Raw genomic sequence first — 20,229 nt, 5'->3', positions numbered from 1 at the left:
GATGTCACAACTTTAATAGTACTAGTGTACTAACGATGTAGAAATGGTACTAGGGTACTAACGATGTAGACATGGTACTAGCGTACTAACGATGTTGAAATGGTACTAGTGTACTAACGATGTTGAACTGGTACTAGTTGACTAACAATGTAGAAATGGTACTATTGTACTAACAATATGGCCATCTAACAAAGTATAACTGAAAACCATAGGACTATTCAAGAAAGTCTCGTGGAACACATGCAAGTTTATAACTTGTAGTTGATGGAATTTGTACCCATTTGATGTACTCTACTTCCTACTGAGATGTATTGCGGAGAAATCCCTGAAACGGTACTGTCAGCATGATGATTAAGATGAACCTTAGGAAAAATCCTTTGGAATGAAACCTACTGACATGTAATGCGGAAAATCCCTGAAACAATGTTGTTAGTAACGATGACTAAGATGACCCTTTGGATAGATCCTTATGGATGAATAAAGAAGAAAAACGTATGTGTAATCAGGTTAATTGTTTGATAATTAAGCATATTAACTACATTATTATGGATTGAAAACCATATGTACTCACCAGGTTTCCCAACCTGACCCACTCGGATTCTTTGTATCATATGTATCGATACGAAGGTTCTCATGTCCGTATCTGATGAGAGATTAAAGGAAATATAGGTTATTAGATGTGTAAGGCCAGTAATGATTACATTTATACTTATGTTTCTCGTATCAATTATGACATCCCATGTTTTAATGAATTAACAGAAAACATTTCTTTGGAATTACTTTTTATGGGACAAATTCCGAATTTATATATAAACTTTGTTTTAAAATAAGCATAAATAAAATAGTCTCTTCTAGCCATAAAAATAATGATGTCATAGTTGGTATCAGGGCATTAGTTTAATCAAACTAGGAATTTGGAGTATTTCAAAACTTAAACTTAGAATGCTAAGCGATGATCGTGATATATGTGTCTACTATATTTTGGGTAATACACCTGAGTTGACACAAGCACTAGCTTACTTTAGGATAAGATGCCTAATTTGCTTTTATGTACTAAACGGTGTGTATTATAGCATGCCTTAGGTTTCCTATCTAAATTGCTATTAATAGGTTTATGGTCTGTTGTCGGCCTAGAATTAGGACATTTTGCGTGTTTAAGATTCTAAAATGTATAAATAATATATTTGAACTGGCATATAATTTTTCGGAGTAATAAGGAGGACTTATGCGTTAAAACATAACTAAAACCTTCCCTATCATAATAAAGTTCATACACGTAATGTCTTCTTTGTTGCATAGAACGATATGGCAATCACGAGGAGCAATAGATTCATCAACAACGAGGGATATCCATCACCTCAGAACGTCAAAGCAGGCTGCTCAACTCACCATTTTAGATATATATATATATATATATATATATATATATATATATATATATATATATATATATATATATATATATATATATATATATATATATATAGAAGTAGGTTCATGCGAAAACATAACTATCTTGCGAAAAAGCGAAAACATATTTTATCTTATAAAAATCGAACACATGTACTATAAAAAAATAAATTTATTAGCAATAAATTAAAGATAGTAAGTTTACATTGGATGGTGTTATGGTAATATAGATTTAAAGACGGTTTTAATAAATATATTTTTTTCACGTGCTTAATCATTTTTAAATTCATGTTTTCATAATAAAAATGTTAAACATCATACTTTGCTAATATGTAATAATTTCTCATCTATCATTGATTATCATCATGTATTTCAAAGTTTGGATGAATTATTTTCCAAAATATAATGTTGAGGTGACACAATATCATAGGTTTTTCTTGTTTTCGCGTTTTCGCAAATTATTTGCATTTTCGCATTAACCCTCCCCTATATATATATATATATATATATATATATATATATATATATATATATATATATATATATATATATATATATATATATATATATATATATATTCAGGACAGTGATGTGGGACATTGTATCTATGGAGATTAAACAAAGAACATAAAGAGATTTAACATAGTTCACTTGATTGATGTGATCAAGCTATATTCACGTAAAAATTAGAAAGAATTTGTTATTATTTCAATGAGGCCTACAAAACTTTGTATTTCCTGCACTGACATACTCTCGTGTATCATAATTACACACATATTAGGGTTCCAATAAATTAAATGTATTTATAGTTACTGTGATCTAGAATTTTGTGCCTAGCCAATGGGCATTTTACAGGATGGCATAAAGTCAAAAGTTGGTCTCCAAGATTATACATTCCGTACTAAAGGTTGGAGATGCTTTGCTACCATTTTTGACCAAAAAATTTTGTAATACCAAAGCTCGACAATATCAAAGTTGATTTATCGCCTTAGATTACATATTTATTACTATTTTGACATTGATTTTCCAAGCTTCGAAATTAGACTCTTTATCTCAACAATCTCATACTTGGAGTCTAACAGAAAACTTGTATTGTTATCCAACATGTAACCCAAATCATCTATTGTCTACTACCTTAACTTATTTCTACAAAAGGCCAATCTAAGGCCATGCATGTCCTCTACCTCCCCAATGTTATTGCATTGGTGATCATATCTATAGAATTCTTCTAACCACATATCTTCTTAAATTGGAGCGCATATTCAATAAAATAGCACATCAACATTATGTTACTTGTCCTACTGTGAAACAAAAGATTCTTTGCTAGATAAAGTGCACTTTGATTATATCAGTTTAGGTCATCCTCTTCTTGATTTGATCCTAACATTGATTGGATTTTCTTCAACCAAATAAGTTCTGTGTTGGCTTATTCCAAATCCATATATTCTGCATTTGGTGGTTGATATAGAAACATACTCCTATAGAAATTGACATGTAATTGATGATTGTTCTTATATTAATAAAAAAAATAACATATGGTGCTTTTATATGAATCTACATTACCACCCCCATGTCAATATGGGGAAAACCTTCGAGAACCATATTTTTCCTTCGGAAACATACAACCATGTCTGAAGTTCCCTCCAAAAAGAAAAGCATCCACATGACTTCTTCGTAATGCCTTTTTCATCGATTGGACATAAATCTAATAATGACCTGCACTATGTGATCGATATATGTTGTGGTGCACATCATTTCATTCATCAAACCACCAGCTACAAAAGCATATGGGACCTTCATTATGCACTTTTCTCTCTTTGGAATTCATGGATTGACTCTTCTGTAGGTTTAAGTGACTCATAAGAGTGTAGTTTTTAGCCTTCACGTCTTCAATGTTCAATTTCACTGACAACTACTGAATATACTTTTTGTGTTAAAGTTTTGTAGTACATAAATCTTTGTCTGTGACTATACTCATGGAAAGTATTTGCTTCACAACCCTTAAGTCATTTATATCTACTCCTTAGACAACTACTTCTTCAACTTGTTGATTTAAATAATATCATGCCTCGCAACCAACATGTCATAATCATAAAGCAAGAGGATGATATAAGATGACTTAAATTACTTAAGATAACAACAATCATCACTCTCATATCTCTTTTACCCATTCCTCTTTATTAAACCATCAAACTTTAAGTACCACTATCTAGGAGTTTTCTTTAATCCATACGTGATTTTCATTAGTTTATGCATCATGTTTTATTTACCAACAATCTTAAAACCTTTTGGTTGTTCCATTTAAATTGCCATCATGAAAGAAAGAATTTTTTACATCCAACTTCTCTTGGTGTAAGTTTTTCAAAACTACGATACTATAGACCATTCTTGTTGTGGCCATCCTCATAATTAGCCATCAACCCCTTGTTTTTGTTGGAAACCCTTTAACACTAATCTATCCTTGTACATATCTCTTCTATAGGTTTCTTCATTGACCTTAAATACCCACGTTTTCAGTTATGCCTTATTCTTTGTTGGTAAAATGGAAAGAGACAATCTCTCGTTCTTTTCAAGTAACTAAGTTTCATTAATTTCAAGTGAGTGCAACTCATCCTCTGTAGCATTCTTCTATAATATGGAATCTTTCATCCTCAAGACTTTTGGATAAGTCTTCAACTCATTATTCTCAGTAATCAGCTAGTAATTTGTTGAAGAGGGATACTAAATTTAAGGTTTTCTCACCCCAAGTGGATATTAGAAGTGTACCCGAAGTTGTGATTTCAGTGGCTTCTCTTCTACTGGCTTTTTTAAATTTTGACTTTGGCTTTATTTACTTCGACTTAAAAATCACTTCCTACAACATTATTTACTTCGGCTTTAGTCTCACTAACTCTAGTGTCTTCAGAAGTTTCTCTCCCCCCCCCCTTCCCCCCCCCCCCCCCAATTACATCCAGATCCTCTGTTTTTTGTTGTGGTACTGGAAGGATTCATGTTGCCAGCTTCATAAATTCCATATAAAATAAATTTATCTCTATATGCATAGTTCTTTTCTTGACATGAGGAAGAAGTAAGATTATTTTTGTACAAAGCATTATCATTAAATTCCCCACCCCAACTGCGGCTGATTTTGCCTAGATTATCTTTAACTTTTTTTCAATGTTTGGTTCATTCTTTGTGCTACATCATTCTACTGAGGTGTAACCAGAACCATTTTCAACATTTAAATTACATGCTCAACACAGTAATCAAGAAACTATCGACTGTTGTATTTAACCCTATTATCTAACTTTTGGTACTTCACTTTGAGGTTTATCTCATTCTCTACAGTAACCTTCTACTTCTTGATGATGGTGAATACTTTAAATTTATTCTTTGAGAAACTAAAACCTCACATTCCTTTTGTAATCATTTATACAGGTAACATAGTATTGAAGAGATTGAAGTTAGTCTATAAACATCTTAATGAACAAGTTCTAGCTTCTTGGCCTTCAGCATCCTCCTAATCTAGGTGAAATTAACTTTCTTCTATTTTCTATACATTGCTTACATAGTTCCATGGCTACATTTCTAAATTCTTGTAACCTACCTTTAGAATCCAATGATGTCTCTTATTATATACATATATTTCATGCAATAGCTTAATGTTTTGAGCTATATTTTGATGCACTTGAAGATAAACGATGCTTATAATGCTAGGAATGGCTATTTTGAATATTTATAGAGTTGGTGTGAAAAAAACAAGAAAAATTAGGGATAAAGTTGGATTGGATTCAAAATAAGCAGAAACATCTGTTAATGCAGCAGTACAAGACACGCCTTATTGACGTATGGATCGTGTCTAACTGTATTGTTCAACACCCTCTAGGAATTTCGTTATATGTGTCGCCTCCTCTGTCTATATGTAACACATAAATTAGGTTGGCAGAAAATCTCTATATAAGGCGTTATCCTTTAACCTAAAAAATGTTTAAGAGAAGACACTGAAAATACATATGCCATTTTGAGGGACCATAAGGAGACATGTAAGTCGGAAGGCTAACTAGGAGTAGGAATCTTAAGGATCGAAAAAAATAACTACAAAATTCAGTTGGTTTAATCTATATCTATATTTAGCATACTGTTCTAAATTCTTGGTGCACTTCTTTATGATTTTGGGCTAAAACCCTTTTTCTTTTTATTATAATTAAATGAATCCTAAAATTGTGGTTTGATTTCGATTTAGATACTTTAATTTATTTAATTCATCATTTTTTTATTTAAAGATCTATATGTGTTAAAGTTTGTATCTTTTTTACTATTGCTAAGTTAATATAGTTTAGGAGACCAATATGATTGTGTTTGCTTGAATCATAATTGATCATGACCACGGGTAATTATGACTAGTGATCGCTTAAATCCTATGGTTTGGTTAAAACAATAATAAACTTTAATATGTGAGAATTGTATTAGATGACCATTCTATGTACCAATTAATTTTCATGGCTATTGAGATTAACTATTATATCATATCTTGCATGATAAGAACTAAATATTGATAATAGGAATTACATAATATCATGACCATTAAGTTGATGTGATGATGTCCTTAGCATCATTAGGGTTAGAATCAAACCATGAGGCTTAACCACATTAGGGATCGGTGATAACGAGTAATATCTATTACATGGAATAAAAATCAATAGTATCTAAAGGGCATAATTGAATCTACGTAATAGTACATTTTGTTATTTGTTTCCAAATCAGCTTTCCATCTTTGTTTTCTTTTAAGTTGTTTCTTAGTTTAATTAAATTCCCTTTTTAGTTTATTATCTTTAGTTTGAATCATAATTAGAATTTATGAATTGAATCATATATGTTCCCTTTGAGTTCGACAACTACGATGTTACCAACATTATAATGTCATATGATTGGGTACACTTGGCCAAATGTGTAATAATCCTTCAAATTGGTGAAATCTACTTATAAATTTAAGACTGGATTTTGCACATCGCCAACTTCTTCATTCCATTATCACTCATATGAACGAGCCCTCGCTTCCATAAAGTAGAATCTTTAGTATCGTCAACTGATGAGTTTACTCATTCTATCGAAGCTTCGACTATATATAATGTTCATCACTTATAACTTTGAAAAATTACTATGTTCCCTTTCGTTAATATCCACTAGTGATTGTTGAAATCAACTTAGTGTCGTTTGTCATAAAATTGTCCTACTGACATTTTAATCTACTTTAAGTTTCAACTTACTTGACATTCTTTAAGTGACATTCTTTAAGGTCCACTTTGAACCCAAAAATATCTTCTAGACAACATCCCAAATTCATATATAAGTTATTGTTATTTGCAACTAGTATTTTTCCATAATAGTGGCTGAAATTTTGCATTACTTCTATAGAATGAATTTCATAAAACAAAGCACTCGAGTCTGTGATCCAATATTTAATTGAACTCTCTACGTAGAAAATAAGTGCAACCTCAAATAGTTTGCCACATTCACTTCTTCCCTTTCTTTTTCAATCAAAGTTTTCAAGAACTGAATTTTAAAGTTATTGCTTTCTTTAAAATTCCAACAATTGTGTTTCATTCCCTTATATTTGATGCTCGGCATACTAGACTACCAACACACTGCATGCATTTTCCTTTATATATCCTCATCAAGGATATTAGATCATAGATGCCAGCATATATTACTCTATTATTGAATTAGAATCGTGTACATGGTCTGTTACAGAGACTCCTTCCTTCATCATATTAACCAATTGTCTAGTCAACAAAATATTATGCAATGTAGAGGATTTATCCTACATGTTATACAATGCCTTATCAGTCCATATGTTGTTTTGTTGTTAACAATGTTGTAAGCAATGTTCTTTTCTAACAACAAGTTGACCACACCAAGAGGATGTTGATAAAACAGATCACAATCCTCCTGTTTCCTAGGTTCTAGTTTTCTTCCACTTAAGGTTAAATGCAATTTTTTTGGAGATAATCTTTAATCTACATTCTCCATAATCCAAAATCATAACCTTCAAATTTATTGATCTTAATTTTCCTGTCTCTTCCAATAATAATAGATGACTTCTTCGGATATTAAGATGAAACCTCGACAACATTAAGGCCAATGATACTAAGACAAAACAAAAAACACAAGTAGAATTAACATGGTTCACTTGATCGATTTCATTAAGCTTCATCCACAGGAAAAGTAAAGCGATTTTTTATTGATTTTAATGATCCTACACAAAACAATGTATTTACTGTACACTCACGACAATGGCTTGCATACTCTCGTATATCACAATCATATACCCATTAGGGTTACAATAAATGAGATGTATTTATAATGACATTGACCTAAATTTCTAGGCCTTACCATTGAGCCTTAGATAAGTAATAAAGTCAAAACTTGATCTTCGAAACTATATGACATGTACCGAAGCTTCGAGCTTCTTCATTGATGATTTGGATGGAAACTTTTACAAATAGCAAAGCTTGGGACAATACTGATGCTTAAACTAGTCTTCCTAAGTTTTGACCATGAGTGCACTTCAACTTCGACATAACCAAAAGTTGTCAGTATGCTCTTGTATCGTAGCCTATACTACACTCTTTGGAACTCTTCTTCCTTCAAAACTAGACTCAAAATCTCAATATATATATATATATATATATATATATATATATATATATAGAAAGGGAGGGAGAGAGAGAGAGAGAGAGAGAGAGAGAAAGTGAGATCCACTAAAAAAGAAATATCTGGTAGGAATGGTAAAAAGTGCATCATTTGTATGATTTTTGGCAAATCAACCAAATAAATCTTTAGATAATACAAAAATAATTTAATTTGAAAAGTACACTCCAAAAAATGTATCGATGATTCATTTTTGAGATGATTTACTAAAGTTGTCCGAAAACTAAATCAAAACTTGATTCAGAAAACAAATGAATCATCAATGCTTTTTCCAAGATTTTTTTTATGAATCACATTACTTTTATATCATCTACTGATTCATTTTTTTGGTTGACCAAAAAACATGCAAATGGTGCATTTCTTACCTTTCCTACCAAATTTGAACTTCTTATCTGATATTCTTTCCCTCTCGCTCTCTCTCTCTCTCTCTCTCTCTATATATATATATATATATATATATATATATATATATATATATGTGTGTGTGTGTGTGTGTGTGTGTATGTGTGTGTATGTGGCTAAGTTCAAATATGGAGAACATCTATTGTGCGGACGTGTGGAAAATGCTATTATATCAGAATGACTAAGAGAATATGTTGTTTAGTAATGTCACTATGTTCAACATCATCTAACTATTATCATTATCATGCATTTCACTAATTAATTCATATATAAGGGTAGTATGGACTTTTTTTATATGACTGTCATTCTGTCATAATGTGTACTTGATATTTGTATTTTATACACATTCTGCCAAAATAAGAATAATAGAGAAAAGTCCATATTAACTTTATAGACGATTTAATTAATGAATATATGTGATAATGAAAATAGTTACGTGAGGTTAAATGTATTCACAATACCAAACAACCTATTCTTTTAGTCATTCTCACATAATATCTGTCACACCCCCAAACTAGACGGCGGAAACGTCCGAGGGTGGATGACTTCATTTGTAGTATCACAACACATGCATCATAGTAATCAAAGTACAAACAACCATTGTATTTAAAAAGTATAAGTATTTACATGTGTTCAATCACTGTATATTGACACCAAAATAGTTATAAAAAAGAAGAAGACATGACTCAAAATAGCTCCATCCTCTCAAAAGCTCGGGGAGTACCTGTCTACTGATTCCCTGAGAATACAAGTAATTTGAAAAGAGAGTATCAACATAAAGTTGAGTGAGTGCATAAGTATTTATGTTTGAAAGTATGTTTTCTGTTTCTTGAATATGTAAATTTTTCCAGAAAATCCTATATTTTCTGATGTATATGAAAAGTAGTTTTAATCTCCTAAAATCGTTCTGTTTGTAAACCAATGTTTTGTATTTGTATTCCTTTAAGTAAAACTTGTAACTGTGAGTGTGTCTGGTTCCACCAGCTGTTATTGTAAACTGTAATGTAATACTATAAATTGTATCTTATACACTAGTACTTTGAAAAATGTACTTATGTTTAGTTAATTATACACTAACGTAGTGTTAATATTTTTTTAATGAGTTATTATAACCATACTGAGACCAGATGGCCTGACCCAACGCTTTGAAGGCGTCAAAAACTGTTGATAACAACTATCACTCGTAGGCGTGTATGCCTGACTGTAGCTAGCAGTCTGAGTGCGGGGTTGTCAATCCCAATATAGATCTATACACACATTGTTTCGATCCCCGAATGGAGATTCTGGTTATAATGTCAGGACTTTAACTATATTGTTTAAATGAATTAAACAACCTGAATCAAATGACTCATAAAAAGCATATACATGTTACTTGTATAATAGTTATGAAAACCCAATCATTCTAAAATGAATGATTGATAGTATGCCCCTGTATTAGTATATGAAAAATGTATACTCTTGATTAGTTTTGAATCAAACCTTTGTTATTGTAAAATAGTGTACTTTAGTATACTTGAATCGTGAATTAATGTTCTATGAATCATAAATTATAGCTATTATAATTTATATGTACTTTCTGAATTGATACTAACTGTTCATGAATGCAACCTCTTGCTCAACATGTTACAAAGGGTATTTGAACTGAATGAAATAATTTTTATATTTATATACATATACGAATATATATAAGTAAAATTTAAACGACATTCAGACAAATAACTGATACTATAAGCCCACATCCAAACAAGGAAAAGGAACCAAAGTGGGTTATTAGTCCTAAGCCTTTTAAACCTTATATATATATATATATATATATATATATATATATATATAAACATGATTTCTGGGGAAAAATATAAGTTTATAAAATCATTTAAAAGAAGTTTTTTTGGTGACTTGATGTCACTTTAACACAATCTTTGAAACTGTTTGATTTGATGATAATTGAAATCCATTTCGATAAGATATTTTGAAACCATTTGTTTGTAACACAAAATCTTTGTGTTAGACTTGTATCCCCCCCCCCCCCTAAAACAGTAAAAACTATGAAAATACGGGGGTATGAACTCACCTGTAGTGAGTGATTCGAATGTAAGATTGATATAGGATGCTAAGTATGCAAAGTGAAGTCTTGAGCACAAACGGATCCTATTAAACATTTAATGACACATATATGTGTATAATTAGTGTATATAACAACTAATCATGTAAGGTAAACAACCTTAGGTGCTAGGAAACACTTGAAATGAAGTGTTATAATCACATGTGATTGATGAAAGTGTGTTCACGGCCACACTATAAGTGTTTATGGCCATAGAAGAGTTTACGGCCACACACATGAAGTGTTTACGGCCTATGGCTTGATCTTATGAAGGGTTTACGGCCAAGACTTGATCTCATGAAGGCTTTACGGCCACATCAATATCCTATGAAGGGTTCACGACCGTGAACTCTTGAAGATCATGCATTTGGATGTTTGTTTAATGGTTGGAATAAGTGTTTCTAATTTACAACAAGATGATAGAAGAGATACTCACGCTTTGGAAGTCTTTAGGGAGTTTACGGCCTAAGAACAAGTGTGTGTTCTTGGTGTAAAGGATGATGATTTGAAGATCTAAACCAAAACTGATGAAGTCATGGATGAAATCAAAGAGCTTCTTGTGGATAAGAAGGATATCAAGTAATTATGGAAGAATCACTTATGATTTTGAAGAGAAAGAAGAGTGTTCTTGATGATACTTGAGAGAGTTTTGAGAGTTCTTGACTTGAATATGTGAGAAATGAAGAAATAATGAAGGAATACCATACATATGATGTGGAGTTTACGGCCAACATGGGTTCACGGCCGTGAACCCTAGTTTGCGGCCGTAAACTCCTTGTGAAGGTGTTTCCGGCTCAATTGCAACTCAATGATCTAAATTTAATACTTCCTAACACACAATCCTTAAGTGTACTAGGCTAAGAACTCTCAAATAGACCCTTAACAAAGATAAAAGTTAACAGAAACAAGTCTGACTTTTGATTGAATTGATTAGCTTTACAAGATAGAAAAATAACGGGATGTTACAATATCACTTCCCACACACGTCTGCACAACACATGTTGAAAAACATATAAACCAATATATATATATATATATATATATATATATATATATATATATATACATATATATATATATATATATATATATATATATATATATATAAGTTCAAATTATAAAAATAAATCAACGGAGAACGTGAGAAATCTATTTTTATTTTATTATTCTGCTATTAATTTTGTATTTGTAGTTTTGTATTAAATCCCAATGTGATTATTAACATATAATTATTCGTATATGTGTTTTTATGTTATTATTATGTTATTTATTTTTTGTATGTGTAGAATTGTAGTAAATTCTAATGTGAATATTAACATATGATTATTCATATATTCACTGTTGAATAATGACATAAAGTTGTATATTAAAAATTCATAGGAAAATCATAACTTAAAAGCAGTTTTCCTACGTTCTCATTTTATTTCATTTTTTATTTGAACCATCCCATATATATATAAACTTTTGAGAACTTATATATTCGTGAGAACCCGATATCAATTTTTTTTTTTAAAAAAAATAGTCATCTCTCTAATGTGCATAAATAAGCACTTTTATCCAATAAAATTACAAGAAAAATAAGTTTTTTTATGAAGTATGCATATATCATATTTACTCTGTACGTATATGCATTACTGGATATGCATATATGCATATTTCATATATACACATTTTTTTTAATATTTTTAACAAAACTTCTTATATATGCCAAAAATACTTATATATATATATATATATATATATATATATATATATATATATATATATATATATATATATAAAAGGTTATGAACGTTTGAGAACTCATATATTTTTGAGAACCCGATATCAATTTTTGCTATAACTTTTTTTCAAAAAAAAAAAATTATGCATCTCTATATCATGCATATATATGCACTTTTATCCAATAAAATTTCTAAAAAATATGTTTTAATGAAATGTGTATATATGCATATTTTCTATTTACATATATGCATTACATGATATGCTTATATGGATATTTCATATATACACATTTTTTAAATATTTTTAACAAAAGTTATATATATATATATATATATATATATATATATATATATATATATATGTGTGGCTAAGTTTAAATGTGGATAACATGTATTGTGCGGACGTGTGTAGAAAATGCTATTATATATGAGAATGACTAAAAGAATATTTTGTTTAGTAATGTAACTATGTTCAACATCATATAACTATTGTCATTATCATATATTTTCACTAATTAATTCATATATAAGGGTAGTATGTACTTTTTTTGTATGATTGTCATTCTCTCAGAATGTTTACTTGATATTTGTATTTTGTAGACATTCTACCAAAATAGGAATCAAAGAGAAAAGTACATATTAACTTTATTAACGATTTAATTAATGAAAATATGTGATACTAACAATAGTTACGTGAGGTTAAATGTATTCCCAATACCAAACAACATATTCTCTTAGTCATTCTCACAGAATATCACTTTTCTACACACGTCCGCACAACACTTGTTGAGAACATATGAATATATATATATATATATATATATATATATATATATATATATATATATATATATATATATATATATATATATATATACACACACACGAGAACTCTATTTTTATTTTATTTTTCTGCTATAATCTTTGTATTTCTAGTTTTGTATTGAGTTCCAATGTGACTATTAACATATAATTATTCATACATTTACTTTTATGTTATTATTATGTTATTTATTTTTTATATGTGTAGAATTGTAGCAAAATCTAATGTTATTTATATACACATGTACTTAATATTTTTTACAAAAGTTCTTATATATACTAAAAAACTTATATATATATATATATATATATATATATATATATATATATATATATATATATATAGATGACAAAAATTATAACTTTTTATATATTGTTTTTTCGATATAAAAAATAAGTTTTAAATTAAAAGTAAATTTAAACAAAATTTGAGTTTGTGGTTTTATATATATATATATATATATATATATATATATATATATATATATATATATATATATATATATAGTAGACGTTTACCCGCATCAAACGACGGGTGCGATTAGTTTTTTCAGAAATTAATTTGTAGAAGTGATTATTTATTTTATGCAAATAGTTATTACATGTAAACAATTATTAATACGAGTCATGCTCGCATGTGGAAACAAAATCAACTAGAATAAGAAATGAAGAGTTATGATTAGTTTCTTTTAGAAACATGTCGTATTTCAACATATATGCACTGTGATAACATACACACAACTCAACTTTTTAAGTATATGTAACCGTTTAATAATCATTTTTTATTTTTACCTTTTGGACTTGATTCAACAACTGTGGTTTAATACGTATTTCACCAAGTCCATTACATATTTATAAACAATGTCAGGTAAATTTGGTCACATGAAAAAAGAAATACAAATTTTGTTATTTATTAATTAAACAAATTACTCATGAAACTTTATATTTTTCATATAAAAAGCTGAAGAAAAATATTATCATCTATAAATCATAATAATTCTTATTATCTTTAAATTGGTTTGTTATAACATTATCAACTAAAAATGACATGACTATTGGAAGTATATAAAAGAAATAGGGGAAAATGACACATACGCCCTATGAACTTTCTAAGGTTTATCATTTTGTCACTTAAATTTTTAAGTGGCTTTATGAGGGAACGAAGTGTTTGGAAACCAAGCAATTAAGTCCCTGTTACTGTTACCCCGCCATTTTATCCCTATTTGACACTTCATCGATGATATGAAAAAATCGTAATTACGTTCAACGACCCAAACGATGTCGTCTGTAATGTGAAACGTAGAGGGAAAGTATGCATTATTCCACCCGCCTCTATATAAAAGTAGAAGATTGTGCCCTAAAATGGCACAATTAGAAACCTGGTTACCCTAACTGCACCCTTAACTTCAATCCCAATAAGCAAAACCATGCATTCACGATCATCTCCAAATCACAGTTGCTCACCTAACTACACTCTGCACATGGCCGAGAATGTGTCAACTGAGTCACCAATGAAGACATGGCGATAAATCTGCTCTAGACACAGTTGGAGGTGTCGATTGTAAGGGAGGAAATTGTAAACGACCTTCGTGAACTACGATGCAGCTTCACTAGAGACTTGGACGCCCTAAACCATGAAGTCAGTGATGTTACAGCAGGTGAGCTCGATCTGTCTAACATGGTTGTTGATTTGAAGAAGTTGTTATATTCACTACGATCATCATATGTCAACATCGTCTTGGGTAAAAACAAGTGCAACAAAGTCAAATGGGTTGTTGGGGTTTTTGGTGTCTTTGTTGTGGGGGTGTTAACCTACAAGTTCTTAAAATGACCGAAGAACTTTAGGTTACAAAATATCTATCATGGGTTTTTATTTTGTTATGATGTGCATCTCGTTTATTGTCCTTATTTGTAAGGCATTTTGTTTCTTGTGTTTTTGTTTCTGGTGGTAGTAGTTGGTGGTCGTGGTTGGTGTTTTTGTGATCATGTTATTGTGATGATCACTTTTTATGGTAATCACAGGTGATGGTAGTCGTATGTAGTAAGATGTAGCAAATCATGTTTTAACTTGTCTAATAGATGTAAAGATGTAACACAAACCCATGAATGAAACGTTGGTTAAGTTAAAATATTGTTGTTATAGCTCTGAATGTTAATGTAATCTGTATAGAAACAAACCATCAATAATATGTGTGATTAACTAATACCAATATTTGTTGATGTTCTTCCTGGGACCACATGACAAAGTCAAACTCTTTTAAACAAACAAAACAGGGGCCCCAATCTTTCTCTTGGGGTCATGGGACAAAATAGAAGAATCTAATACTTGAGGCATCTTCATAGGACCACTGCAAAGTCCTTGTATTTAACCCAGAAATGGAAAACCATGGAAAAGTACTTTTTGTTGTTTTTGTGCTTGCCCACTTAGATAACTGCCTGGAAAACCTAAAATACCCCTAATGGGTTAAGTCACATAAAAAGTACTGACTGAAATGCCCACAATACCCCTTCAGGGTTACCTGACACAAATAACTAAAATACCCCTAATGGGTTACCCGCTTTAAATGACTAAAATACCCTATTTGTTTAAGTAATTGAAATGATAATAATACCCTTAACGGATTTAAATTCTTTTATTGACTAAAATACCCCTACTTGATTAATTACTTGAAATAACATACACCTATTGGATTAACTACTTCAAATGACTAAACTACCCCTAAACTAACATTATTGCCCTAAGTATCTCAAATGAATAAACTGCCTCTGTTGAAATATTTGTAATGACTAAAGTACCCCGTACACACTTATATAAAGAACATCATACATAATATAAGTACATACACGAATCCAAATATCAAATATTAAGATTAGTATAACATAGATTAACATAACGAACATAAATTCGCTTGTTCTCGGCCACATTAATAACATTACTTAATCCACATAACAAACACACAATGAAACTGTAATTAATCCAACTCCATTGGCGATCCAACACTACTACCTTCACCTTTAACCCTTTTAGCAAGCTTTAGTTTAAGAATTCACTCACTTTTTCACCTCTTGCTTGGTTGACCTCTAATATACATATGCCCAATATCTTCATTAACCCTCGCCAATTCCTCACCTTCATTAACCTTCACCACTTCCTCAGATTCATTTACCCTTACAACTTCCTTAGCTTGTGGATCAACTGCATCACCCATAACATCATATTCCTCACCCCCTTGCATATGCACTGACTTTTGTGATTGCATAACCTTTTGTTTCTTTGTGACATTAGTTTTAGGAGGCCTTGGCACTTGAGTGAAAGTGGTCTTGTTGTGTCCTTTCTGTTTGTATATGCCACAAGAAACCTTTTTCCCTGCCTTTGAAACCATGTGTTTTCCAGACCTTTCAGAAGCATGCCTTCTGTTTGCATAAAGGGACCTTTTATGTAATCTTATGCCCATTCCAAATTCTTGGGAATTCTCCACCCGGTAAAACTCTAAAGATCCTTCCTCCTCAACCGCCTGTAAAAATCATTATGAAGCTCCTCCCTCTTAACCATACATTCCAAGTATATGATCTTCATATTGATATCTTGAAATCAACATAAAGAAACATGAATAACATCCTTATCATAGTACATAATCTATTATTTCGTCCATGTTATACTTTAATCGGTCCAACATGTATTATTAGGGAAAATGACTTATCAAGGTAATTAACTTTTCGGTATGTTCACATTTGTGTGACTATCTTTTTTTGGTACACATCTAGGTAACAAACTTGTTAGAAGTGTTCACATATGACCATTATGACCTGCTGTAGCAGGTTACATCCTAGATGTGAACACTTTTGACAAGTTCGTTACCTAGATGTGTACAAAAAAAATAGTTACCCAAATATTAACAAAATGAAAAGTAAGAGTAAATTACACGAATCGACCCTGTGGTTTGGATGAATTTGTGTTTTTGGTCTCTAACTTATTTTTTTAACTCGGATGGTCCCTACTATTTATTTTTGTTGCGCGTTTGGTCACTGTCTTACCTAAAAAGACTATTGTGCCCTTATTAATTTATTTTTTAATTAATTTTTTTATTTATATATTTATTTTTTATATATTCAAAAAAAATTAATAGACTCCACACATTTGTATCTCCTCGGATGATCCCTACTGTTTATTTTTTAATTTATTTATTTTTTTAACTCAGATGATCCCTACTGTTTATTTTTCTTATGCGTTTGGTCTCTGTCTTGCGTAAAAAGACTATTATGCCTTTATTAATTAATTTTCTTATTTATGTAATTATTCTTTATATATTTAAAAAAAATTAATAGACCCTACATATATGTATCTTCTCACCATCACATCTCTCATCCTCCTCAACTTATATTTATTTTCCATCTTTAGTGATATCGACGTCTTCACCAACCCTTCTTTTTTCGGTCCTTCAACTCCGTCGAATTAACACCACAACCCAGTGAACCCACTAAAGATGAAGAGACAGTGGGTTATGGTGTTGGTTCGCCAGAGTTGAAGGACCAAAAAAAAAGCATGGTGAAGATGTCGATGTCACTAAATATGGAAAAGAAATAGAAGTTGAGGAGGATGAGAGAGAGGATGGTGACCGGTGAGATCCAAATTAAATTTCTCAAATGTGGTTTCATATTTACGGATTACGGTGAGGAGATACAGATATATGGAGTTTATTAATTTTTTTAAATATATAAAAAATAAATACATAAATAAGAAAATTAATTAAAAAACAAATTAATAAGGGCATAATAGTCTTTTTAGGTAAGACAGGAACCAAACGTGCAACAAAAATAAACAGTAGGGACCATCCGAGTTAACAAAAAATAAGTTAGGGACCAAAAACACAAATTCCCCCAAACTACAGGGACCATTCGTGTAATTTACTCTTACTTTCCGTTTTGTTCATATTTGGGTAACTACTTTTTTTTTACACATCTAGTTAATGAATTTGTTGAAAGTGTTCACATCTAGGATGTAACCTGCTACAACAGGTCATAATAGTCATATGTGAACACTTCCAACAAGTTTGTTACCTAGATGTGTACAAAAAAAAGATAGTTACCCAGATGTGAACATACCGAAAAGTTAATTACCTTGATAAGTCATTTTCCCTGTATTATTTTGTATGTTCAATCAACTCGATATGTACCTATATTAGGAAAAAACCTTAATAATTAATCCAGATCATTAGATAAAAATAAGTTTATAAAGATTCTCACACCAATAATAATATTAAGCTTAATAATTAAAATGTAAAAGATAATAATAACATGAGAAGTAGTTAATCAAACCTCATACATGAATAACAATTTTTAAAGAGAGAACAGGGTGGTATGTGGTGGTGACTAGAACACGTGACGAATAGAGAAAGAAAGAAAGCGATCGAAAGATTATGTGAAATCATACATGGAGGGCTACGCCTGGAATGAAGGTGGTGATGGCGGTGCAGACATCTCCAGAGTCCTGAAAATCCGAAAAAAAAAATAGCGGTGGTCGTAGGTGGTAACCAGTGATGGTGGTGGCGATCATGGTGCCGCAATTCGCTGTAGGTAGCAACTGTTGAATTAAGTGAATATGTTATATAAAGTAAATATGTTGGCATGAGGAGTACTCGTTCAATTTTGAACTATTCAATTGCGGATGACTTCATATAGGGGTAACCTGAGATAATTAAGGTGGGTTGAGTAAAACCAGCTATATATAGGGGAAGATCTGGTCAAAACATTGCACGATTTAAGGACATAATCAATCTTATAGTTTCAAAATTTTGCATATTACTCTTTGCTAGGAATCGGTCAAGATAAGATAACTTAGACTTAACATTTTAAAATTCAATATTGTAATTCTATCATTTCCTTAATTTAAGATAATTTAGTTTTGATGTCCAAAGATTAATCTTATTTATGCACAAAGCGTTTGTACTTTTTCCTTTAACATGTGTACTACTTAAAAATTAAGAGTTTGTTGTCCTAATATGTAAATGCATTTTAATGTATTAAGATATATATATATATATATATATATATATATATATATATATATATATATATATATATATATATATATATATATATATATATATATATATATAGAGACAGAGAGAGGGAGGGAGAGAGAGAGAGCTGAGATCATATATAAGCAACGAGTATTTTGTTAATATAAAACTCGTTCACGCACCAATCATTTAAAAACTCTAGATAAGAGAATTATATTAAATTAAAAATATCATGAATTAATTATATTTTAATTTAATTCACAAATTTCTGTAATCGACTGATTTTCCATATATAATTATCTCACCTCTTCTCTCTCTTTGTTCCTTATAGATGACGTACCTCTTCTCTCCTTATACAGGCACCACCATCTCCTTGTGTAGGTTTCGATTTCAGCAATTGCTTGATTTTTGAGCCCTGATTTGAGATGTATCTAAGCAGTTATCTACGACTCCATTTGCTTTGATTCCATTCGTTTTTGAACCAATTATCCAACACTTTGTCTATTTAAAGAATTGCTTATTCAACTCGATCACGATCGATTCCCATACAATAGATATTCATCATCAAAACGTTGTTGTCGTCGTCTGCTAACATCGTTGTCAACGTTACCGATTCACATCGTCGTCTTGCTTCTCCTTGACTCCATGCAACAAGTAAACTAATATGTTACCTTTTTAAACAAAATTAAGTTTGGAAATTAAAATAAAGTCATGATTTATTTTGAAATATAAAAGCGTTATTAAACTAAGGACGTCTACTTCCAAAATTGAAGCAAAGGACCATACATTTTAATTTTAATTTTTTCAAACTGTAATATTACTTATAATCTTGTTTATAATCGAGTCTTATCCTTCCAAAAATAAAAAATGATTTTTTAGAAATTTGTCCACTTTTTCATACGTTTTAATTTCTTGTTATATCGACTTCATGTTTTTTGAATTTTTCTTTGTAGCTCAAAAATTGGATATTGATCTTAATTGTGTTTCATTAATTGTTCCGTTTGAATGATATTTTAATTTGTTTGAATGTTTTTTTTATTTGTTACTTTGGATTCTTCAT

This window comes from Lactuca virosa, chromosome 1 (genome assembly GCF_052849685.1).
Source record: "Lactuca virosa cultivar CGN04683 chromosome 1, Lactuca_virosa_CGN04683_v6, whole genome shotgun sequence".
Taxonomy (NCBI): domain Eukaryota; kingdom Viridiplantae; phylum Streptophyta; class Magnoliopsida; order Asterales; family Asteraceae; genus Lactuca; species Lactuca virosa.
This window is presented reverse-complemented; position numbering follows the sequence as displayed.